We start from the raw sequence: 9,198 nt of genomic DNA, 5'->3' as shown, positions 1-9,198 counted from the left end.
ACTCAAAATATCGATGAAATATGTACATTTTTCTGTAAAATTCATAAAAAACTGAAATTTACGTCATGTTTGTGACGTCATTACGTATATATGGCGTCATTACTTATGAAAATATTCAGTGCTTTGAAGTCAGCATATACTCCCCTGTTTAAGAACTTCATCAAATATATCTCCATCAAAGTTTGATTTGGGGGGCAAATATTGGTTATTACCGAATAAAGTTCTTTGCGAGTTCATAGCATTCGCAAAAAATATTCTTCTTAAAAATAATTCAACAATAAAAAAATGTAAACAAAGTAGTGGTCATTCGCAAAATTTTGAAACATAAAAATTAATCAACAGCATTTTGACCCAGATTCGCAAAATAAAATCGACGTAAAAATTTCCAGATTTACGGTATCTTTCACGGTTCAAACGTTATGATGAAGTTTCAAAAAAGCTATTTTTAGCATATAGGTCACAGGCATGATTACAAGGTCATTGACCTTGGTGTCATTTAAAAAGGCTTAATGAGTGTAGTACACACACCAAATATGAAGTCTCTATCTTTATTAGTTCAAAAGTTATGGCGAAGGTTAAAGTTTGAAGATAAAAAATCTTTTATTAGCATATACGTCACAGTCAATGCCACTTAACCTTGGTATTATTGGAAAGAGCTAAATTAGTAGAGTATAGCAAAAATGAAGACTGTATGTTTTAAAGCTACAGCGAAGGTAAAAGTCTGCAGGAAAAAAGCTATTTTAAATATATATTTCACAGTCAAGGTCACAAGGTCATTGACCATGGTGTCATTTAAAAGAGTTTCATCAGTGGTGTACGCATACCAAATATAAAGTCTGTATCTTTTATGGTTCAAAAGTTATGTTAAGGTTAAAGTTTGCAAAAAAACAAACAAACTATTTTTAGCATATATATAGGTCACAGTCAAGGTCAAAATATTTACCTTGAAGTCATTTGAAAGAGCTTAATAAGTGGAGTATGCATATCAAATATGAAGTCTCTTTCATTCGTGGTTCAAAAGTTATGGCGAAGGTTAAAGTCTGCAGACAAACAGACAGACAGACAGGACAAAAACAATATACGCCTCGAATCTTTCGATCCGGGCGCTTAAAAAAATTGAAATCTTCCTCCATCTACGTAATTGATAGGTCCTGATAAAGATATTTATTTTCACTAAAATTTTGTTCTTCTTCTACTGTACAAAATATTATTGGCAACTGAGATTTTTAAAACACACGATATACCTTGATTATTGTTCAATGATTGTTATAAAGCGCACTGATCTTTTGGACAAGTAATCAAAATTATTATTTAACCAATAAAATGCTTTCCTTGGATGTAAATGTAGAACATCAGATTTTGCTTGAAAAGGCCAGAATTCAAAATAAAAAGTAAGAAATTTCTATACTGTAAAATTGGTTTCAAATGATTACTACCCAGTACTTGAGTTCACTACGAGCATTCACATGTGAATATAAGTCATACATGTAACTCCTATTGTGGAAATAAATATCCTTTTAAAGATTCAGATAAAAGGTCAAAGGTCAAGGTTAGAAAAGTCATACAATACCAAAATTGATTTAAGACGATAAGTTTTTTTTTCAATTATTTAAATAACTTCTAATGACTTGAGTAGACTTATATATAGATTAGATGAATCATGAAAAGTCATATCCCGCATGAAATTGTTTCTTGGTGATAAACCCAGTTCTCTTTTTGAATTTTGCTATTAAACCTTAAACCTATAGTCAATGTGTCATATAAATACTGTTGATTTTCTTCAAGTCAAATGTTCAAGGAGTACGAAGAACAAGGTCAGATTTTTATATTTTGCAAATACATTTTTCAGAGAACAAGTTGTCTGTCAGATTTTGCAATATTTCTCTTAAAAGTCTAATGATTTTGAGGTCAAAAGCAGAAGAAAAAAACATTAAAAAGAATATAAACAACTTAAATTGTTTCTTCTTTATGATTTCACTTCTACTTTTCTTAAAGATCAAGATAATTGTTTTCCAAAACGTTAAGAACACAGAGAAAACATTGTAGTCAAATTTTAAATAATTGATGGCTATGAAAAAAATAAATCAAGCGTATAGCTGAAACAGAAAATCGCTTGATCAAAGTTAAAATCAAAGACGCTTCATCGTCATAAACTATCGGAAAACATGTTTTTAATTTTACATGATAAATATTTGATGACTTGACAATATCTTTAAAAGGTTTTTCGAAATTATTCCATTCTATATATTAAGTTAATTAGAAATCAGATTTGTTAACTTCAAAGCAAGTAATTTAATCTAAGAAAGAAATCATTGTTAGAAATTGGGAATATACTTGCGCTAGTAAAGGACTTCAACACAGTGTAGCATTGCAAGCCCGGAATGACAAACTACAGTAACTTACCTCTTTTTTCTTTGTTTACTATTGTTGGAATTTTCAATACATGTATAATATGTGGTTTATCCTTGAAATCAGAACTTACATACAGAAAGCAATTTGATTATACCATAGACGAGGCTCAAACCATAAAAGAGACTTTATTTTCTACTTTAGTAGTAAATGAAATAATGTGTGCAGCTGTATGCAGTCAAACTCTAAACTGCATTGCGTTTCTGTTCAATATTAAATCAAAACAATGTCTCTTGTTGAATGATTTGCAAACGGTCGGATCCTCCGAAATCTCAGAGGAGAGATGTTGGTCTTACTTCGAAATGTTTGTTGGTAAGTAGTCATTATATAACACTATATTTTTAGGTTAATATTTCAAAGAAAGGTATTTCCTGGGTCTTATCATAAACTGAATATCTTATACATGTATTAGCATGATGAACTTCAAGAGAAGTTATTGTAATGCTTAATTGTTTTAAAAACAAACAAAACATACAAGGAGTATGATTTGAGGTTACCTGGAGAATGTAATCTCTTTCCACCTTTACACAGATTAAGTTGATTATAATTAAATATATGGAGAAAACAAACAGTATTCAAGCTCAATTAGTCTATTAACTATCTCATGAGTCTACAGAAATATTGACGATTCCTTGCAAATATCACGTGTATGTTTCATTATATAATTTTTCTTTACTCTGCAATATAAATGATATAATTTGTAAAGATTACAAGCGTTGCAAACATAAACTGGAGACAAATTTAAGTTTAAAAAATCTTGAGACTGAAAAAAGGAAATTATACATTTTTAAAAAATGAAATTCAAATTTAATAATTATTCCATGAAAATTGTATTTCATTATCAATGTCATTTTACTGTCGTATGGATTTGAATCCCGAAATACAATAAAATGTATAGAGATTTTGTAAATCTTTTTTTCTGATGATTTCACAGATTGCCCCGAAGGATGGAAAGAATATGCAATGAATTGCTACGGATTCTTTACAGATAAAAAAGACTGGAACGCGGCAAATGTATATACAATTATTATTAACAAGCTGCATGAAACTGAAAGTACAGTAATATAGTTTTTAAAGAGTGAAATAAATAAAAAAATAAATATTTAAGGAGCGATCAATTTCTACATTTCCCTCGGACTTTTAAAAATTCATTTTGCACCCAATCAGGATATTTACATTTATCCCGCTTCAGACAAATTTGTCGATTACTGATTGGATAAAAGCTTATCACGTGACGCCCTGAAATTTTCCGTATTACGTCTCCGTCGAGGCGTAATATGAAAATCGGGCACATGATTCCGTTCGAAGCGTTGTTATTGTAAATAAATATGGCGGCAAAGAAACGGTTTACGTAGGTAGTTTAGTTAAATTTTTTGTTACCGTAACGATATTTTATGTTGATTGTTATTGGATTAAAACTTAATATTTTCATAATATGTACAAATATTTTTTTTATATCGAAAAAGGTCTTCAGCGGGATAAATTCGTAACACAGTCAGTTAGTGACCTAATACAGATTCATACAGGGTGTGAAATGGAAATCCGTATTGGGACTCGGCTTCGCCTCGCCCAATACGGATTTCCATTTCACACCCTGTATGATTCCGTATAAGGTCACTAACTGACTGTGTAACTAATAGTATGTTGGTGGTAAATATTCTTAATAAAAATATCCGGATATTATTTATGTCAGGGCTCACTGATATTAAAAATACTCTAGAAACCCCGCTTTATTATGTTCCCCAAACGAAGTTGGGGAACATATTGTTTTTACTCTGTTTCTTATTATTATTAAGGTCTTCCGTTTCCAACGGAAGACCTTATTGTTTTCGTTCGGTTTCTTTTTCTCTATTGTTATTATTATTATTATTCTTCCAACCGATTTTGTGCACGCGATTTCTCAGAAACGGCTCGGCCGATTTACATGAAATTTTCATATGTAATAGCTTATCAATCGATCTTGATAGGTTTTTAAACGTTTTTATGACCTCACTTCCGGTCGTAGATATAAGGAATTTTCTGATTTTAAAATGCAATTTTGTCTTGATTTAGTAGCGAAAACTGCTTAAGATATGAACTGAAGATTAATTGGAGATGATAGTTCATGATTTATAGCGTTGCAGAATCGCCTTTTCGTGCGTCGTCACTACTTCCGGTCGATACCGGAAGCGAATTTAAAAAACGCAATTTTTCATTTTTTCTTTTTTAATATTTTTTTAATTGATTTGAATAGAGACCCTTTTGCAGAAGCGAAATATGTAATTTGTTTGAAAATCGAAAAAGCCAATCTCGAGATATTTGCATTTGAAAACTCGAAGCGGAGATCCTAATGGCCGAATGGTTAGCGCGTTGGATTGTCACGCGGTCGACCCGGGTTCGATCCCCCATATGACCAAAAAATTTTATCATTTTTTCTCCTCGAGTTTTCGATATTATTTAATTTTAGACCATTTGGAACAAAATATTATAAACTTTTAAGCATATCTTGCGTAATTAGGGGTCACGATGGGCCAAAACGTCAAATCTTTGACGCTTTATATCTCAAAAAGGGGGATATTTTGATAAGCAATATTGAACAAAAAATGACCAAAATAATGTTTTAAGCAATATGCATGCTTTGAATTTTTGTAAAAGGGCCCCATTAAGGATTTGTAAGAGTGGCCCCTAAATATTTCAATTTAGCATATCTCCACAATGAGTAGAAATCTCTGAATAAGTGTTGAACAAAAAATCTTCAAAATTACTAGACCTTTCATTTGATATCAAGAAAAAGGGGCTGACCCCTCAAATTAAGGGCTCAGAGGGGCCAAAAGTCTTTTATCTATAACTCTCTAATGAACAATATTTTGATATACATTACTGAAGCAAAAGTGTTTATCTTAACGATTTGCAACAATATATGATACAATTTTGATCATATGTTACGTAATAAGGGGTCAGAAGGGGCCAGAATATCAAATTTTTGATGCTTTATATCTCGAAAAGGGGGAATATTTTGATAAGCAATATTGAACAAAAGATGGCCAGAAAATTGTTGTAAACAATATGCATACTTTGAATTTCTGTAAAACGGCCCCATTAAGGACTTGTAAGAGTGGCCCTTAAATATTTCCATTTAGCATATCTCCACAACGAATAGAAATCTCTGAATAAGTGTTGAACAAAAAATCTTCAAAATCATAAGACCTTTCATTTGATATCAAGAAAAAGGGGCTGACCCCTCAAATTAGGGGCTCAGAGGGGCCAAAAGTCTTTTATCTATAACTATCTAATGATCAATATTCTGTTATACATTACTGAAGCAAAAGTATTTATCTTAACAATTTGCAACAATATATGATACAATTTTGATCATATGTTACGTAATAAGGGGTCAGAAGGGGCCAAAATATCAAATTTTTTACGCTTTAAATTTGGAAAGGGGAATAATTTGACAAGCAATATTGAACAAAAGATGTTCAGAATAATGTTCTAAACAATATGCATACTTTGAATTTTTGTAAAACGGCCCCATGAAGGATTTGTAGGAGTGGCCCTTAAATATTTTCATTTAGCATATCTCCACAACGAATAGAAATCTCTGAATAAGTGTTGAACAAAAAAATCTTCAAAATCATAAGACCTTTTATTTGATATCAAGAAAAAGGGACTGACCCCTCAAAATAGGGGCTCAGAGGGGCCAAAAGTCTTTTATCTATAACTCTTTAATGATCAATATTTTGTTATACATTACTGGGGCAAAATTATTCATCATAACGATTTGCATCAATATATGATACAATTTTGATCATATGTTACGTAATTAGGGGTTGCAATGGACAAAATGCTGTATTTTTTATGCTTTACGTCTCAAAAAGGGGGAGTATTTTTATAAGCCTTATTGAACAAAAGATGTTCAGAATACCCTGATAAAAATGAGAAATTTTAAATTTAATGAAGGAAAACTTAAAATCATTCTCTTTTAACGATTATCTCAGTCAAAATCACATCTCATCTTATCTAGAAATTCAACGGAAGACCTACTCGTTGCTCGCAACGAGATCTCATCTAGTTATTAAGGTCTTCCGTCTTCAGCGGAAGACCTTCTTGTTATTCTTAGGTTTCTTTTTCACTTTTATTATTATTATTGTTTTTTTTTCTTACCAATTTTGTGCACGCGATTACTCGAAAACGGCTCGATGGATTCCCATGAAACTTTCAGGACTTATGTAACATCACTTGAACCTTATGCGTTTTTTTCTGTTTTGATGACGTCACTTCCGGTCCGAAGTTATCAGCACTTTAATGATTTTTTAAGGGTCAGTTTGTCCGCACGATTTCTCCTAAATGACTTTAGATAGACACGTGATACTTTCAGGTGTAGTAGACCTATGTCTGTAGATTTGTGGAATGTATTTTATTTTCACCGGAAGTGCTGCACGTCGGCGCTCGGTATGGCCCGAAAATAGGCCTATCGTGAATTTCAAAATTTTTAGCACTTTTTCTACGATATCTTTTTACCTGGAAATATTTTGTGAAAACATATAGAACAAAAGAGGTGTAGAATTTTAAGTTCTTCCAAATGATATCTCGAAAAAAGGGCTGGCCCCTAAAATAAGGGGCCTACAGGGGCCGAAAGTTTTTACTTTATATCTCAAAAAGTACTGAGAATTTGTAATACGTCCATGAAGCAAAGTTGTTCAAAATGTCAAGCTTAATCTAATGCAGTCGTTAAAATATGTCCGTCGACGTCATTTCCGGCCAAACCGGAAGTAGTCGAAAAACGCGTATTTTTACCGTTCTTGAAAAATTTTTGGGTAACATCTGTCACTGGGAGCATAAAAATTAATTTTCTGTCGGTCGTCAACACTTCCGGTCACACCGGAAGTAGCATAAACTTCCGGTCAAACAGGACGGAAGACCTACTCGTTGCTTTGCAACGAGCTTTGCTCTAGTTATTATTATTATTAAGGTCTTCCGTCTCCAACGGAAGACCTTCTTGTTATTCTTCGGTTTCTTTTTCCCTATTATTATTATTAAGGTCTTCCGTCTCCAACGGAAGACCTTCTTGTTATTCTTCGGTTTCTTTTTACCTATTATTAAGGTCTTCCGTCTTCAGCGGAAGACCTTCTTGTTATTCTTAGGTTTCTTTTTCACTTTTATTATTATTATTGTTTTTTTTTCTTACCGATTTTGTGCACGCGATTTCTCGAAAACGGCTCAATGGATTTCCATGAAACTTTCAGGACTTATGTTACATCACTTGAACCTTATGCGTTTTTTTCTGTTTTGATGACGTCACTTCCGGTCCGGAGTTATCGGCACTTTTATGGTTTTTTAAGGGTCAGTTTGTCCGCACGATTTCTCCTAAACGGCTTTAGGTAGACACATAATACTTTCAGGTATGGTAGATCTATGTTTGTAGATTTGCGGAATGTATTTCATTTTTATCGGAAGTGCCGCACGTCGGCGCTCGCTATGGCTCGAAAATAGTCGTATCGCAAATTTCAAAATTTTCAACTCCTTTTCTACGATATCTTCTTACCTGGAAATATTTTGTTAAAACATATAGAACAAAAGAAGTGTAGAATTCCAAGATCTTTCAAATCATATCTAGTAAAAAGGGCTGGTCCCTAAAATTAAGGGCCGAGAGGGGCCGAAAGTTTTTTCTTTATATCTCAAAAAGTATAGAGAATTTGTAATACGTCAAAGAAGCAAAGTTGTTCAAAATGTCAAGCTCAATCTATTGGGGTCGTCAAAATACGTCCGGCTCGTCACTTCTGGCCAAACCTGAAGTAGTCGGAAACGCGTATTTTTGCCGTTCTTGACAAGTTTTTGGGTAACATATGTCTTTGGGAGCATAAAAATTAATTTTCTGTCCGTCGTCGTCACTTCCGGTCAAACCGGAAGTAGCAAAAATTTGCTTATTTTTGCATTAATTAACATAGCTTTAGAGGATTCAAAACATTTTTAGGCGTTATTTCTCCTTTTTGTTAAAAATGAAAGCTACTTCCGGTCAAACAGGACGGAAGACCTACTCGTTGCTTTGCAACGAGCTTTGCTCTAGTTATTATTATTATTATTATTATTATTACCAATTTTGTGCACGCGATTTCTCGTAAACTACTTGGCCGATTCTCATGAAACTTTCACATCTGATACGTTCTGATCTGAACCTTATTGGAAATTTTTTTGGTTGATGACGTCACTTCCGGTCGTGAGTTATCTACAATTTCCTGATTTTAAAATGCAATTTTGTCTGAACTTAGTAGCGAAAACTGCTTAAGATATGAACAGGAGACTTATTTGAGATGATAGTTCATGACTTATAGCTTTGCAGAATCACCTTTCCGTGTGTCATCAATACTTCCGGTCGCTACCGGAAGTGAATTTAAAAAACGCAATTTTTCAACTTTTATTTTTTAATATTTTTGTTTTTGATATGAATAGAGACCCTCTTGTAGAAGCCAAATATGTAATTTGTTTGAAAATCGAAAAAGCCAATCTCGAGATATTTGCATTTAAAAACGCGAAGCAGCGATCCCAGTGGCCAAATGGTTAGCGCGTTGGATTGTCACACGGGCGACCCGGGTTCGATCCCCCGTGTGACCGAAAAATTTTATCATTTTTTTTCTGCTTGATTTTTCGATATTTTTTAATTTTAGACCATTTGGAACTATATATAATAAACTTTTAAGCATATATTGCGTAATAAGGGGTCACAAGGGGCCAGAAGATCAAATCTTTATCGCTTTATATCTCGAAAAGGTGGAATATTTTGATAAGCGATACTGAACAAAAGATGACCAG

The sequence above is a fragment of the Saccostrea cucullata genome, unplaced genomic scaffold (assembly GCF_032062105.1).
Source record: "Saccostrea cucullata isolate Sc308-1 unplaced genomic scaffold, CSIRO_AGI_Scuc_v1 ctg23041, whole genome shotgun sequence".
NCBI classification, from domain to species: domain Eukaryota; kingdom Metazoa; phylum Mollusca; class Bivalvia; order Ostreida; family Ostreidae; genus Saccostrea; species Saccostrea cuccullata.
The sequence above is the reverse complement of the archived record's forward strand: the minus strand, read 5'-3'. Positions refer to the sequence as shown.